This window comes from Ostrea edulis, chromosome 1, assembly GCF_947568905.1.
Source record: "Ostrea edulis chromosome 1, xbOstEdul1.1, whole genome shotgun sequence".
NCBI lineage: Eukaryota > Metazoa > Mollusca > Bivalvia > Ostreida > Ostreidae > Ostrea > Ostrea edulis.
Window position 1 is genome coordinate 20,021,048 of NC_079164.1, and position 17,308 is coordinate 20,038,355.

The 17,308-nt window shown below is 37.6% G+C and overlaps 1 long non-coding RNA gene across 1 annotated transcript; it reads right to left on the reverse strand.

Annotated features, from left to right (window-relative positions):
• Positions 1-848: 848 nt before the first annotated feature.
• LOC125663613 (uncharacterized) lies at positions 849-8,712 on the reverse strand. The gene is made up of 4 exons (XR_007365606.2): positions 8,592-8,712; positions 7,752-8,025; positions 7,203-7,618; positions 849-3,948 (listed from the first exon to the last, which is right to left on the reverse strand). It is a non-coding gene; the product is annotated as an uncharacterized LOC125663613 (long non-coding RNA).
• Positions 8,713-17,308: the final 8,596 nt, after the last annotated feature.

Below are 17,308 nucleotides of genomic sequence, written 5' to 3' on the forward strand. Positions count from 1 at the left end.
ACGTTTATGATCCAAATATTATGTTAAAAGTAGAATTTGTCTGACGTAGACTTTGTAAATCTGCCCAATATGCATTTTTGTTGCCATGACAACTAACTCAAATTTTATTCAAGATGGAAAACGTGCTAATTTTGTGTTTTGAATTAAAATTTCTTTACCATATAGTATAATCTGGTAGACTTTTTCAAAATTCTACTAGCTTTTTACCCCAAAAGTTTGCTTTGTGTAGTTTTTATACCACTAGTTTTCCCTGTTGTACAAAAATCTAGAAAATGTAAAACATCTCAAAATTAAGTCCATTAGGTAAACAAAACAAAAAAAAACAAGGGTAATTTTTTCAAAAGTCGGTCTTTTTGGATGAATTTCTACTGAACATACTGATATGCAACATGACTGTTGGCTACATGTTAAAATGTTGTAAACCTTACCTAAAGACCAGTCTTCTTGGGATCAGACAGCTGTTTCTTCAATAAAAACGGAATAAGGAGATATTTATATTTTGTGCTCAGTCGTCCAAAAAAGTGCTTCGTTAAACATCACTCTGATTCCACACACAAGTACTCTGAAGTTAATATTGAAAAGATGCTGTAGTTCCTCAATAACAATATTTACGTAGTCTTTGGTGATCATGTTTTCCAACAGTCTGTTGCAATTCCCACGAGTACAAATTGTGCTCCATTATTAGCTGATCTTCTACATAAGAAGAAACAAAATATTTTGTTGTGATCTTCAGCTCGACATTTTAATATATCGACAGCGTTTGATCTTTTAACAATTGTCATTTTCAGTCATATGTCGATTCGTTATATTTCAGTGAAATAAATAAAAGACACCACACAGTCTTCCATGTCTCCTTATTTATTTATTTCAATGAACATGGTGTTTCAACATTCTCGACTAAGTCTGCATTTCACAAATGCTATGGTCGTTATAATGATCTACTTTGCAAATACAAGTTATCACAAGTCGAATGCTGTCTTACGTGTTTCATACAATTTGTAGGCTGTTCTTTACATGCTGACTTGGACTACGGATTACTCCATTTAGCTGATCAAGATATGTGGCTCACAGTGGGTGTGACCAGTCGACAGGGAATGTTTACTTTACTCTAGGCATCTGATCACACTCAATGAAAAGTATGTCCTAACAAGACAAACCGATCTTTTTGTCATGTTTGAATTGTTCAACAGTCGGTGCGAATCTATCTTTTCTCGTCTGAAAGGATTCACTCAATCCATAGTCATCAAAAACTTCAAGTTTACTCGTACAAGGTTGGAATATTGAGTCCCTTCCACCTTGTAACACATGATAGTTCTTTACGCAACGCAAACTGTCGACACAGGTCTCCAATGAAAACCCATCCAATTCTAAGTTTTTGGGCAAATTGTTTAGAACAAGGTCCAATGATATGATCAAGTACATGTTGTGATTCGGACACATCTCTGCCGATTAGTAGTAGATTGGTGTGCCGCTCCTGTTCAGGAGGAGGTAGTTCGTGAGCAATTGGTCTAAAGTGTTTGTGATGCAGCTACGTTATAGATATCCCCGATTGATCATTTGGTATCTCTGTACACTAAGTGTTGGCAGATCCAATCGGTAAGTACCATCGAGTGATTCTGCTGTGAATCCTGCAGATCTTCTGCCCTACTTGAGCGTATTGCCAGCAAAACTAGATTCCACCAACTATGTCAAACGCGTCAAACAGATCATTTGCGCTAATGTGCGGTTACTTTGATAATCCAAGATAGCATAAGTACGGAATCTCAGGAAATGCACTATGGGTCACAGTGACGAGAACTATCTTAATGTCACGTTGACAAATCTCGGTACACTTGTTAGTAAACTATTGCAGAGTTAGAGGCTCGTCCTCTCCGCCATGTGGATTTATCAACCACAGTGTCTTGCGCAGAGAGCATGACAGTCAAATGACTCTTACTGTTGTACACTGTGCACTGTACATTTTCTGGACTTGTGACTCTGATGCTTCGTAGAGTAACATATGCAATTATCCATTAAAATCTTCCTTCGATTGTATTAAATGCCCGGCATTCAAACAAAGAGTGACTGGCCTTATGTATGATACACCTGCTCAATGACGACTTGTCATCTTTCTCCGATAAATGGGTCTTCCTCGCTAGTATGTCATCCTCTGGTTTTTTGGGGGTTCCTCTCACCATAATTTATGTCGTTTTTGTACACCAATCGTGGATCGTTAAGTTTCGGGCTACTCAGGTTCGAAATGTTAAGCGCTGGGTATGTTTAACTGATTCAGGACCTAACCACTTTCATTCTCTACCCAGAGTTCCGTGCTCTCCTCGTACTACACCTCTGTCGACTTCGTTTTACAGAAATCTTGTAAAAGTTTCTAATATGCAACATTTATGTTTTGCACAAAATATTTAGTTATATTATGAAATGTTTTGGTGCAATTAAATTGATGCTTTCTGTAAGTTGTTTAAAATCGCCATCTTCTGATCCTAAATTTGGAACTACTTCGTAATATGCGTATGAATGTAGAACATTCACGTGGTGGAGATTTAAATGTAAACATGGAATCAAAAGTAAGAAAGGCTGTAAAAATACGATAAAACTTGTAAAATAAGAGGCAAACAGCGAAATGGTAAATATGTACTTATTAAAGTGCCAGTGGGCTATGAAAAGAGACTGATGTATCACCTGTTGCCAGAACTTTTAAAGGGAAAGGAAACCAAGAATGATTGTTTATATCATTTGATTATATTGTCACGTGATTCCAAACGTTGACAGAGGTGTATGTGAAGCTTGCGTAACGCGCCCTCTGGTGAGAGAATGAACCACTTTACGAGCAAGTCAAGTTCCTTCGAGCCATTGGCGCCTATTTCATTCATCACATTAAGGAAAGTAGATTTGAAAAGATAAGGTTTAGGCCTATCAACAAACTTTGAAATAATCGAAATCACTAATTCTTTCTTCAACAACTACTTCGGAAATCTTTCGGTTGACTGTCTTGTTCACTATCCATTGTTAGATGCGCAGGATCTGAAGAAAATCCGAATGGGTGTTGACTATTCAGTTTCAATATGAGGTTGTTTCGAGTAGGGAAGCGATTCGATCGGTTTGAGTGTATGAAAATTGTCATTTACCGTCACATCTGGGCCCAATTGTTTTCAATTATCCTCAATACCCGCGTTGTCAAATTTTCGATTTTGTCATAGAACCCTTTTAGTTCGGCCTCGGCTACCACAACTTCAGATTTTGCTTCTAGCAAGCCCATTTTGCGATGGAGTTCTGCTGATAAAGGCAAAGCATGCCTTTGCGGCTTCTGCTTTTACCCTTTTGCGTAGCAATTGGAATTCGACCTTTTAAAAAACATGGACGTCTGTATCCACGATAATACAAAACAAAAAACATGGGAAAAGGAGGGATTATAAGTCCTTAATAGGAAAATATATCGTGTTTCGGAAATACGTTACAATCATGCATTAAGATTTTTCAAAATTCCCTCCTAAAGTCGCAAACTCGAAGGTCACTTTAGGTCTACTTGGAGTTACGAAACATTATCTGATCCGGAATTTGCCTCACATTCAATGATTGACCGTCTATATGAACAACGCAGAATTCTTAATGACATTAAGTTAGATGAAAAAATAACCAACAAAGATTACGCCAGTCTCCTATTAAATGATCACGGGTGGGATATTCTCAATCAGTTTTCCGCATTCTTGAAAGATTTCTTTGAAGTAACCACATCTATGTTTTCCAAATCTTACGCCTTTCTTTTACATATCTATCCGATTGTCTGTGACATTATTAGGAGAAATACTGATGTCCATTCCGACGGTTCACGTCCCGTTATTCGTAAAGCAAAGGAGAGCGTCTTCAATGACCTGTAACTTCGCTTTTCTCCTTTTCAGATTTGGACACCGCTAAGTGCATTCCTGATATCCTATAATGGCCTCTTTCCTTGAGCTAAAATACAAAACCTTAAGAACAAACGAAAGTGGTCACGTGTGAAATATAGTTGCTAATGGATGATATTCCATTTCGCAAATTCTATGGTCGTTATAACGATATAGTTCGTCAATACAACCTATCATTGGGTCAAATGCTGTCTGACATGTTTCATACCGATTGTTAAGCCGTTCTTGGCACACTGATTTTGACTACGGATAACTCCGTTTACCTGATCAGGATATAGGGCTCACGGCGGGTGTGACCGGTCGACAGGGGATGCTTACTCCTCCTAGGCACCTAATCCCACCTTTGGTGTGTCCAAGGGTCCGTGTTTGCCCAACTATCTATTTTGTATTGCTTGTAGGAGTTATGAGATTGATCACTGTTCGTTATCTTCACCTTTTATTCATTGACTCGATTGCTGTCCACAGTCATGATAGTAATGAAAATCACAAATCGCCTACAAAATGATCCAAAAAACCACGTGGAATTTATTATCTTACAAAGAGAAAAAACAATAGAAAATAAGCTTGTAAACAATACTGGACTGTGTTTCACGACGGGATATTGTAACCGTTTTTTCTTGGCAAGCATGCCATGTGCATCACTATGTTTATGTATCTGTATCATGCGTGAATTGAATGTGAATACTATAAACTTAAGGCTCTTTGCCGATTCCATTTTATCAATAAATAAAAGGTCAATGACTTCTTCACGTTTATTCCGTATTCTTGACATGGCTACTGCAATTACCTCTATGCATGTGCAGACATACAAGAAAAGCATATTTCGTCTACATAATCCAAAACGTTTTGAATGTTTTACTTTACAATGTAAAACTTATACGGTACCAATTTTGATGCACCAGATGCGCGTTTCGACAAATAATGTCTCTTCAGTGATGCTCAACCAAAATGTTTGAAATCCGAAATAACAATGAAGTTTTAGAGCTATTATAGGGGAAAACAGTGGGCCAGAAAAGTGGAGTGAAATTCGTCGAAGGATAAGAGCTATGCGTGAGGGAGATAATCCTTAATTTTGAAATGAATTTCTAAATTTTATAACAGCAATTAAATATATATGTCTATTGCATTTAAAATTTTAGCAATTCATGGTGTTTCATGTCTCCTATTCCCTATACATTACCATCGGAAATGTGCACGGGTCGAGTCAAGCTAGAAAATGATGAAGGTGTAACAATTACATTTGGGGTATGCATGGTCAATGTAAAGTAGCCTGTCTGAAAGAAGTACTAGTATGGTGAACGAGATGAAATATGTGCGTATTTAAGATTTTATGTATGCTTTAAAGAAAATCCATATCATCAGCATACATGTGGTGTGTCCAGGGGTCCGTGTTTGTCCAACTATATATTTTGTATTGCTTGTGAGATTTATGCGATTGGTCACTGTCCATATCATCAGCACACATATGGGTGTAGAATCATCAAGTTGTCCAATGATCGCCTGTAATATATCGCAGTTATCTATCCATTAAATATCTATAGTAAAATCAGTAATCCAGTCTCCCAAACGAAAGTTAGAACGTTTTGTTCACTTCTTATTCTCCCACTTCTTCTGATTTTTTAGAAATCGTGGGACCTCTTCAGTAATATGTACATGAAAGGTGAAGATAATGAACAGTGATCAATCTCATAACTCCTATAAGCAATAATAGATAGTTGGGCAAACACGGACCCCTGGACACAACAGAGGTGGGAACAGGTGCCTAGGAGGAGTAACCATCCCCTGTCGACCGGTCACACCCGCCGTGAGCCCTTTATCCTGATCAGGTAAACGGAGTTATCCGTAGTCAAAATCAGTGTGCCAAGAACGGCCTAACAATCGGTATGAAACACGCCAGACAGCATTTGACCCAATGATAGGTTGTATTGACGAACTAGATCGTTTAACGACCATAGAATTTGCGAAATGCTGACTTCAATCGAGACTGTTGAAACCTCTGTACCATCAACTTGTTTGTCAGTAGCTTGCCTCGATTTAAAAACTAACTATACGCAGAACAAGCTCTTGCGTATTGAATCAGTTGAGATATACAAACACCATATGCAGGTGATGTTGGAATATTGCTACATAGATATGGGAAATTGACGATGGAGAAGCTGAAATCATACCGTTTGGCATACAGTTGACTTGTCAGTTTGCCGTTAATGTCTACTTTCAATAAAATATCGAAGTATGAAGCAGAAGTGGACAACCCTGTGGTGTCTTTTATTTCGAGCTCACAGGGATATTTCGAATCGACATACGAATGAAAGTTATTATTGTTAATAGACAAAACGTCGTCCATATATCTAAATGTCGAATTGAAGGCAACAACAAGAGATTTTTTCTTCTCACGTAGAAGTTTTTGAATAAATTCTGCTTCATATGAATATAGAAACAGGTCAGCTAACAAAGGAGCACAGTTCGTGCCCATGGAAATTCGAACGGACTGTTGGAAGACTTGGTCACATGTAATTTGGATCTTGGATCTGCTGAGTTTGAGATTGATTATAATATTCTATTACATATAGATATTTTTTAAAAATTGTCCGCAGCTGTTCTCGGGGTAACCGATCGATGAAATCATTTGATACTGAAGGATATGATAATCCAATGTATCTAGTTGTGTAGGATTTTTTTTATTCAGATTATAGGAATTTAAGTACCTTGGGGGATTAAATGGGAGTGGGGTCTAACATAGAAGTCTAAGAGAAAAATTTGATTCCATATTCTAATAGATATAACTTGATAAATATCCTAGATTTAGTCATAGAATTTTTTAGCAATGAAAAGTGGTGGATAGGAGGAACAACCTTGTATCAAGGTCAACTTGACCTCTGACCTTAATAATAAAGACTGGTCTAACTTCCAAGCCTGTAGTGATAGAGACATGGGATCTTCAACAGTGATAATTGATAGTTTGATCCTACAAACTGATTTAATCAACCTTTGTTTGGGAGACTTTATAATCGGAAGATTATAATCATGCAATTTGAAGATAACGAACAGTGATCAATCTCATAACTCCTATAAGTAATACAAATAGATAGTTGGGCAAACACGGACCCCTGGACACACCAGAGGTGGGATCAGGTGCCTAGGAGGAGTAAGCATCCCTTGTTCAATACATAAATCTTATGACAATAAAGCTTTTTTCGTAATGTGGGTATGGTGTGCATTCTGCAGTTTTGAATTTCCTCCACGTTTTCAATATATTGTTACCACTGTTGTTTTCACTATCCTCCAAACAGGCACACATCTTACCTTAGGTTATTAGATATAGTGATCGTGAGGGCAAAGTCTGAAAGACACATGGTGCTGGCAACTTGAGGATTAACCATAAAGTGGACACTAGCCTCAGTAGGTGTAGAAATGCAGAACACAGTCAAGATCATTGTATGTGTATTGTCTTCAGGAAACCTCAACAGAGAACTTTATCAGTTTCTAGTAAAACAAAAACAACAACAACCACAAGCTCTTTTGTACACTACTGTTCTGCAGTTTATAATGCGTAAACTACCCCAACTTACTTTATATTGTATGGAATTAAGTATTTGTAGTCATATTTTATGTCAATTTCCCTTACGGATATCTTCAATATTTCTTCGTGTCAATCAAACAAATCCATCTCCAATAGCTTTCAACCTCAAAATCACTACCGGATGTTGGTTACATGCCGTCTAGTGTAGCGTGGAAAACAAGTGATGTAATATTAATATTCCAACAAATCAAAGCCGTTAATTTTTAAAACAAAATGTCAACTAAATATATAAATAGAGAAGACTACATCGAGACTCATCATTCATTACTTACCTGACTGAGATTAGACATATCCAGACCAGCCATGGCAATTGTTCTTCCTCGACAGCACAGCATTGTACAGCTGGAATTGGTTGATGATTTGAGTACTACAGTATTGGTGACCAGTACTCCCAGCAATGGGCATCCATGGAAGAGCACGCAAACACATTATCAGACGTGTGGGAGCATCTTCCAAAAGTCCGTCCTGACAAATGGTGATGATTTTTCTCGTGCATAATAAATATATTCATGGATTGTCGCTGTTCTTCTGGCATTCGATACCGATCTGCAAAAAAGATACCTTGCATTCCTTGTTGATCTTATCGTAACAAACTTGTGGTATTCAAAGATTTGAATATCAATACGATTGAACATTTTGATGACGCTCTTTCAATGAAGATATCCTACAGTCTGTGGAAAATTTAGTAAAGCAATTAATTCAAGTGAAAGGACAGCCCTCCTACAAAATTTTACCAGGAAGCAGCATAGGACTTGCATTGTGTAATATCGTATGTCTTTATCTTAAGTTTACAATATCAACACATAATGAAAATGTTAAATTTACAAACAGAATTATAGATGATTGTATAAATAATGTAATGCATTATTATTCAAAGAACAATTTATTCTTTGTGATATTGTACATAGAAGGATTTTCATCAATGTGCTGTATATAAAATGAATAAATCGTTGAAAATGTATTTTGTGGTATTGTATCTATTTCGTTTTGACACAGTCGTGATTAGTGCTTTATTAAAACATATTAACTTCACGCCCCTCACATTTCGGTTGAAAAGGGCGTGTTGAAATGAAGAATAATTATTGTGAGAGAAGTTTCTGTACATGTCCTACTTGATTTCAGTAGAAGGTGAAATGGTTGTGGAAGACTCAAGTGCGTTGTGTTTTATGACGAGATCTCTAACATCATCATATCGCAGTGATATGAAATGATGCACTTTATACCTGTTTGGAAGAGAGAAACAAGTTAATATCAATAATAGAAAAATATTTTCATATAAATTAATTGAACGTCTATATTATACCAACCATGTTTATTCAACGTTTGGCGTGTTCATTCAATATTATTTACTGGAAAAATTCTTCAGAAGTTTTGGAACTTGAAGAATGTGTGATATGGATCTGTTGAGTTTGAAATTAATTGTATTACATATTGACAGTCAGTAATAGATTTGTCTGGGGAAGGAGTTTTGACTCGTTTCCCCTATGTTCTGTTAGATGCGGGTCATTTCGTTCCATTTCAAACTTGTGGGTTTTAAACGTTAGTATATAGCCCAAGGGGCCCCCTATCTTGACTTGGGGTCCGTCCTGCACTGTCTTCATAGATTAACGCCAGACCGCCTCTCTGGTTTCTCTACTGTGAAATAAGGATAATGTTAAAGTTTAAGAAAAGCCCTTCTGGTGTTAATCTTTGAGGATGAGACGTAATGGACCTGAGGACAAGATAGGAGACCCCTGGTGTTATCTTTCTTCGTATTCAGGGTTGCACCCGCTGGCCCCAAGAAGTCGAGGACAATTTGGAGTCTGTATTTCTACTATACTGCTATTCAGGTCAATTCTGATAAAAACTATCTTTATTGAATAACGAAACGTGATCATTTGTGTGAGTATGGGAAACTCCACCGAGGGGACACTATTTGTAGTCTAGGTTTTGCGGAGTCCAGCATATCTTGTCCTGGTGGTGACATTTTTCCATCCTACACTAGTACATAAGCAAGGATAATTTTTCATACATTTTATCCATAGTTGAATACATTAATTCAAATGCTTTATGAAGATTTAAAATAATCGAAATCCTCGTTTAAACTTAAATACAAAAACTAATTAGTCAGAAAGAGCATATCCGAATATTGTTTACACTTCATGTATACATGACGTCATAATCAATGGCGTCGTAACATTGTAAGACAAAGAATTTCACTATTGTTTTGATCTGGTACCACCCCGAGCCCGTAGAGCTGAGGTCCAGTTGAAATGCTATGTGCACAAATTAAACTCAACAACGTCTCCATAAAAACACTCCACCAACAGATATCAAATATCTTCAACCAGCTGCATTAAAAAAAATATCAAGCTTTCCCTACAAATACAATTATATCATTTATAGATCTAGGAAATTCTAACATCCATAATCTGGATCTGGGAGACAACATTCCAGGCAAAGCGGGAAAAGACGTCATCCACTGGATAGATAATCAATAATAATGATGGATCACTTGCTAGGATGAATCCAAATGCTGGGAACACCTCAGCATTAGAAAGTAACCACGCATTTCAAACATCTCCGAGTGGTTTGTTGTACAAGACACACGCGGATCTCCTCCACTCCCCCCTTATTCCGTACATCCAAACAAAGTGGATCAATATTAAAGCCAAATCGTCCATATTTACTCGAATACTTGCAAACTCCAGTTAGTCCAAATTGCACACGACAACATAGACCAATACTTCAACAACATCAACCAAACAATTTACCATGCGGCTAAACAATCAACTCCCATAACATCTGGAAAACAGTCACTAGGCCAATCAACCCTACATGGACAAATAACCACATCATAAGCCAGGAAAGCCTTCAAGGAATTCCATCAGGGCCTAATCCCCAAACAAAACTACAACAAAGCATGTAAACACACCACATTCAGTATCTTGTAAGAGCGAGAAACACATTGGCAAAACTTCATTTCAGCACTACACATCCGTACAAACATAACTGAAGTCTGGAAAAGGGTCGGGACATTTTTAGGCAAAAACGCTAAGTCAACTACTCCCACAATACAAATGCATACAGTTCACGAGACAACGCAGACCTAATTGCTAAAACATTTCAACAAGCTAGGTAAACACAAGACTTCATCCTGCACATGTACACTAGTCAGGAATGGCTTCTAACATGAACGTCAGTTACAGATACTTGTCCCTACAATAATCACTCAATATACCATTTACATTGCATGAATTCCAACAAGCTCTCATGCACAACAAAAACATTGCACCAGGAGGGGACAAAATTACATACTTTATACTCGAACGTCTACCTTCAAATTTCACAAACGTAATACTCCATTTTACAACCAACTCTTCATACAAAACAAATTGCCAACATCATGAAGCAAAGCCATAGTCATTCCAATGAAAGGCGAAGATAACGAACAGTGATCAATCTCACAACTCCCACAAGCAATACAAAATAGATAGTTGGGCAAACACGGACCCCTGGACACACCAGAGGTGGGATCAGGTGCCTAGGAGGAGCAAGCATCCCCTGTCGACCAATACCTAAAACAGACAAAACCCCTCACATTCCTGGCTCCTACAGACCCATCTCACTTATATCACACTTGTGCAAAACCTATGGGAAAATGCTCAATACCAGGTTGAGATGGTTTTTGGATAAACAAGGCACATTGGATCCTGCGCAAAGTAGATTCCACTCTGGATGCAGCACAATCACCAATTGGTAATCAGGTCTTCCCACAGTGTATTGGAATTCCCATGGCCAGGAATTGTGCTTCTTTATTAGCTGACCTGTTTTTACATGTACATTCTTACGAAGCAGAATTTGTTTTCAAAAGGAAAAAATATACTGCTGTGGCCTTCAACTTGACATTTAAATATATTGATGTTTTACTGAGTATCTATTTAAAAAATCTCATTTTCATTTATATGTCGATTCGATATATCCATGTGAACTCGAAATAAAGGACTCCACATTCTTCCACATCTGCTTCACACTTCGATATTTTATTGAACATAGATGTTCACAACAATCTCAACTTTATGACAAACGGAATGACTTCAGCTTCTCCAACGTCAATTTACCATATATATGTAGCAATATTCCATTATCATCTGCATATGGTGTTTATGTCTCTCAACTGATTCGATACACAAGAGCATGTTCTGTGTATGATCAGTTTTTAAATTGAGGCAGGCTACTGACAAATACGTTGATGTTACAGGATTTTCAACGGTCTTGTTTAATGTCAGCATTTTGCAAATTCTATGGTCGTCATAACAATTCTATTTTACAAAGTCAAATACAACCTGTCACTGGGGCAAATGCTATCTGACGTGTTCCATGCCGTTTGTTAGGCCGTTCTTTACACACTGATTTTAGTTACGGATTACCTCGTTTACTTGATAAAGATATATGGCTCATGGCTGGTGTGACCGGTCAGCAGGGGATGCTTACTCCTCCTAGCCTGACCTCACCTCTGGTGTGTCCAGGGGTCCATGTTTGTCCTACTCTAATTTCACCTGATAGGATTTATGAGATTTAATCACTGTTCATTATATTTACCCTTTAATGCATCAGGTTTTTCCTTACGGAAAATTCGGCCACTGTAAATCAGCCACTTTCAGGTTTGCACGCCTCAAAGTCCTGTTATATTATCAGTCGTCGCGGTAGCTCAGTCAGGTAGAGCGTTCGCTTTGTGATCAGGAGTTCCAACTCCGCTCATACTGGTGTCATGGCCGCGTCAAACCCCAAGATGTAAACAGACAAAGGTTGTGATTTCTCCCTCCTCAAACGCTATGCATTTAGAAGCGAGAATCACGGGTCTTTTGGAGTTGACCTTAAAAAGGAGGCCCCATGTTGCGGCAGGTGTTGACATGTTAAAGAACCCTCTCTGCTACGGCCCCGAGAGCTAAGTATAGGTCCAAATTTGTGATACTTCACCTACAACTGGTAATGTATCGTATGAGTGAAAAATTATCGAAGGGACGTAAAATAAACACCCAAAACTAATCAATGATCTACTAGTATTGTCCACAATTCTCCACAACAAGTCGCTGATCTCTCATTTTGTAAATGACACACGAATCACTCTACCTAATGCATCAACATAAAGGCTATTATTAAACGAAGGGAAAACAATATGTGCAAACATTTCACTTCAATTTCTTCTTGAAATATATTTTTCTAAAAACCTTTATTCTCATTGACCTGTTTTTTTTTAAAGATTTTATCCGTTGATTTAAACAAATACGTAACATGCAATGTTTTCAATTTTCATAAATATATATTTTTAAAAATCAGAATGCACCAAATTACAGCGAAATTTCGGCTTTAGAATCTCTTATTTGCAGAACAAAACTCTTTTTGATCATTCTAGAAAAAAAAACCAAAAATTCATATAAAATAATTGCGAGTTTGTATTACTTTTTAGATGGTGAAATCATGTTTGATGCGAGGTGCTTAAACGAACCATTAAATGAAATTTTGGTATAATGAGCCACAAGAAACATTTGGGCCAGCATATAAGTATGTACCCCATGCCATTACGCTGGAAAACAGAATAAATTTTATGCTTGAGCATCTTCGCTAGCCAAGGGTTTTCGGTCCACTCCGCCCATTTATGGGGAGCGGAGTGGACCGAAAACCCTTGGCTAGCGACGATGATGCTTGAGCGGATGTTTAAATTAGATAACCTTACATAGTCTTTTCATTTAAAACAGTCAGTTTATGTGTGTCTAAAATATCTTATTCTATAAACATATATACCCTATATTATACAATATACATGTATAATATAAAGCTGTCACAAGTATGCATGGCCCTATCATTATTGAGAAGACTGTTCTTATATATAGCCAGGCAAAACTTTCATACTCTATTATGGCCCCACCCTTCACCTGGGGACCACAATTTGAATCTGCATTACCTGGGAATGCTTCCAAATTAATATTATTAATCACGACCCTGTTGTTCTTGAGAAAATGTCTCCAATATATTTCATTTTAAATAATTGAACCCTTATTGTGGCCTTCCAGTGGGCAAGGTCTTGTGGGGATCCGGGTTAGAGTAGGTCCTCAGTACCCCTTGCTTGTTGTAAGAGGCGACTATATGGGGCGGTACCTCTGATGAGACCGCAGAAACCAGCGCCCCGTGTTACAGCAGGTGTGGCACGATGAAGATCCCTCCCTGCTCAAAGGCCGTAAGCGCCGAGCATCGGCCAAAATTTTGCAGACCTTCAATGGCAATGGTGACGTCTCCATATGAGCGAAAAATTCTCGAGTAGGACGTTAAACAACATACAATCAATCAATGAATCCAGCGGGAATGTCACCTGAAGCAGACATCCCAGCAAAGCTTCTCAAACATTGGGGAAGTGGTGACATCGCTCTGTCAGATGATCTAGGAGACCAAGCAATGACCAGAAGAGTGGCCGAGGCACTAAGTATCCCTCTTTGCAATAAAGGAAACCCTTGACAATGTCAAAACTATAGCCTCATCAGGAAGATCAAGAGTTATTCTCAACAGACTCAAGAACGAAGCAGAGAATTGCATCTACCCCCGGGCAAGGACGGTACTATAGTGACAATGGACAAAGACTACTACAAAAATATGACTTTTGGTCAATTAAATAATTCCGAGTTTTACAAAGAGCTGTCTAATTGTGAAGATAGAAAAACAGTGAATAAATTAAGAAACTTCACTTCAAAATTTTCTACTACCCTTACTAAAAAGGAACAGGAGTACCTGCTTGAGCTTGAAGTTAAAAGTAGCAACATTTATGGACTTCCTAATATTCACAAATCGAGACAAATAAAAGACAGAATTCATGGGATGAAATCTACGTATATCAGATTCTAAAAAATTACGCATAAAAATCCCTTTTGTCATCAAGCATAATCCGAGAAATCACAACGTCTTCAATACAGCGAAAAATTGTTTCCCAGTACTACAACAATCAAGAAATCTAAAGGACATTATTCAGGAAAATGACATCATTGTTAGTATTCATGGTCCTGCTTAAAATTTTCCCTATATAATCCTGGGTTACCGGTAGCGCAGAGGGTGTCTGGGTAGCGGACTCGCTTCTCACCACTACAACCCGAGTTCAATTCCGTGATCGGCAGTGGTTGTATGTGAGAGGGTATGGTGGTTACACTTTCGGACACGTGGGTTTCCTCCAGGTACTCTGGTTTCCTCCCACATAATGACCCCTAGTGCCAACATCCATGCATCAAAATGACCCCACTAGAAATAAGCTTTCTTGGGCTAACCATGTACGTATCATTTGTTTGTCAAATGAATACGTATATACCGAATAAACATTTATGTAACAGCCACTACCTACAATTTGCGCATATTCCACGTATGGAATTTTGATTATTCGTGATACATGCGCGATATACGTAATTCATAAGTGTTTCATGCGTTTTTCATTCGTCGTTGTGCGCAGATGTCTGTCGAGGGTTTCGATTTTGAGCTGCTCAAAATTTTTGGTCGGCTGAGATTTACGCAGTTTATGCGTATTTTACGTAATTATACGCAATTCTTACGTAAATGTTACATAAATCTTGCTCAGTTGTGCGTAATTTTTGCGAGATGCATTCTTCGCGTGGTTTATTCGTACTTCTCCAGTTTTAACGTGTTCATTGGGTACATTGTATCTGGGTTTTCTCTTCCACCAATAAAACCAGGGCGCCACCAGATAACTGAAAAATTGTTGAGTGTGGCGGAAAACAGCAAAACAATCTATCATTCGTGATACATCTGTCAAAATTTCACTTAAAGACGCTAACTTTTCTCAATTCAATTTTTCCACTTATATACAAATTTCATCGGTGGAATATGCGCTAATTGTACGTAGTGGCCTTGTGACATAGCCTTTAACTTCGCCTCATCCTATCTCCAGGGACCACAAGAACTGCGAACAATAGCAATGTTTCGCTGCCCACTTTCTGGTCAACTTTTAAAACATCATTTTCAAATGATTTTTCATGGCAATATAGATATTTATATGAATTTTCAAGAAATTTGAATCCAGTGGGGATCCGTGTTAGAATAGGTCTCCAGTATCCCTTGCTTGTCGTAAGAGGCGACTAAATGGGGCGATCCTTCGGATCAGACTGCAAAAACCGAAGTCCCGTGTCACATCAGGTGTGGCACGATAAAGACCCCTCCCTGCTCAATGGCCATAAGTGCCGAGCATAGGCCTAAATTTTGCAGCCCTTCACCAGCAATGGTGACGTCTTCATATGAGTGAAACATTCTAGAGAGGGACGTTAAGGATGTATGCTACATCATAGAAATTTGATGTAGATGAAAAGTGGAGGATATGTACAACAATATTTTGAAGTTGAAAATTTTCAAATTCACTTTATTTTGTCGAAAAATAGTTTTAGTAGAAGGTAACCTGAAAAAATTTAAAACCCCTACTGGACTCCAACCTGCGACCTACAGTTCAGCAGTCGGTATTCTAACCTACTGAGCTACTCGGCTAGGAAAAGGAAAAGTCAAATATTGCTGATATCGATTTTTTTTCATCGATGTAGAGTACTACCTTAAGGTATTCCATATATAATGAAAGGATAATGAACAGTTTTGAAGGATTTAGATGAACTTAAAAGTTTATTGTTAAATAATGATGAAAGTGAAGCAGATGAAATTCACATGACTGGTATATGATTAGAAGCTGACCTTTTTGCACTTAAGACTTTTTGGAAGAGTTGTCTGCCCTTTGTAAAAATAAGAAAAACCTAATTTTCTAAAAACAAAAAATGGTTATTTATATCAACGAGAATTTTAAGATATATGATATTTTATAGCTTGATTTTTCTACCTCTAATAAAAAGTTGTAATTAAGAACAAGTAGATTAACTAACACTGGTATTAATGTTAATAATCAATTACTAATAAATTCTACTTTGCATTAAAAAAAATCTCAATAGCAAAATTGCAAAGCTTTTTGAATTATACAAGTTGAAAATGTAGGCGGGAATCCAGAGTTAACATGCGTTTCTTTCAACAAACTTGAATCAGCACTACCTGGGCATACATGTATATATTAAAATAATATTCAAAGAATAAAGCTTTTGTTTGGAGCATAAGTTCCCGAAATTCTTTTTGGGAGAAGGGGGAGATCATTTGGCTTGGCTTAGTCCAGAATTTTCAGAGCAATTGTGAAGCCAATTTCTTCTGCTCCTCAACTCCCTTTAAAACAAAGATGCTACGTGCCCTCTTCATATATATTTATCTTCAATCAGATCAAAAAAAAAAATTCTTCCGATCTAAATAGGCACTTTCTGATTAATATTATTAACAGCGAACTGGTCTTTTACAAAACACTATTCACATGACATAGTATAAGTGTCATTGAGGGTAAAAACTGAACACAGGAGTTGGCAGTTTCATCTGTACACTGAACTTTGTGTGCATAGTGACATGAATGCAAAGCAATTTTGACAAATTCTGCTCTGGTGCTTCATTTAGTCAATAACACAACAGCACACAGCATAATTAACTTCAGTCGATGTGTCCTATCTGATTTCTGAAACGACCCCCTCCCCCTTTTAATTCTGTAATCGACCCTAAAATCTTATTATGAACAACATTTTGAAAACAACCAATCCCCATCAGGGTTGTGTGACAAATGTAAAAGGTCGCCTGCTACAAACTACAGAGTAGAAGAGTCTTTGAATGATGTGTGTACGTGCATAAAACAATCAGTAAGCATATGCAAGATAATTGAAGCATCCTAATATATGTACCCCCCACGGATAGTTTTAAACACCTTCCAAATGACAAACACGACTCCCGA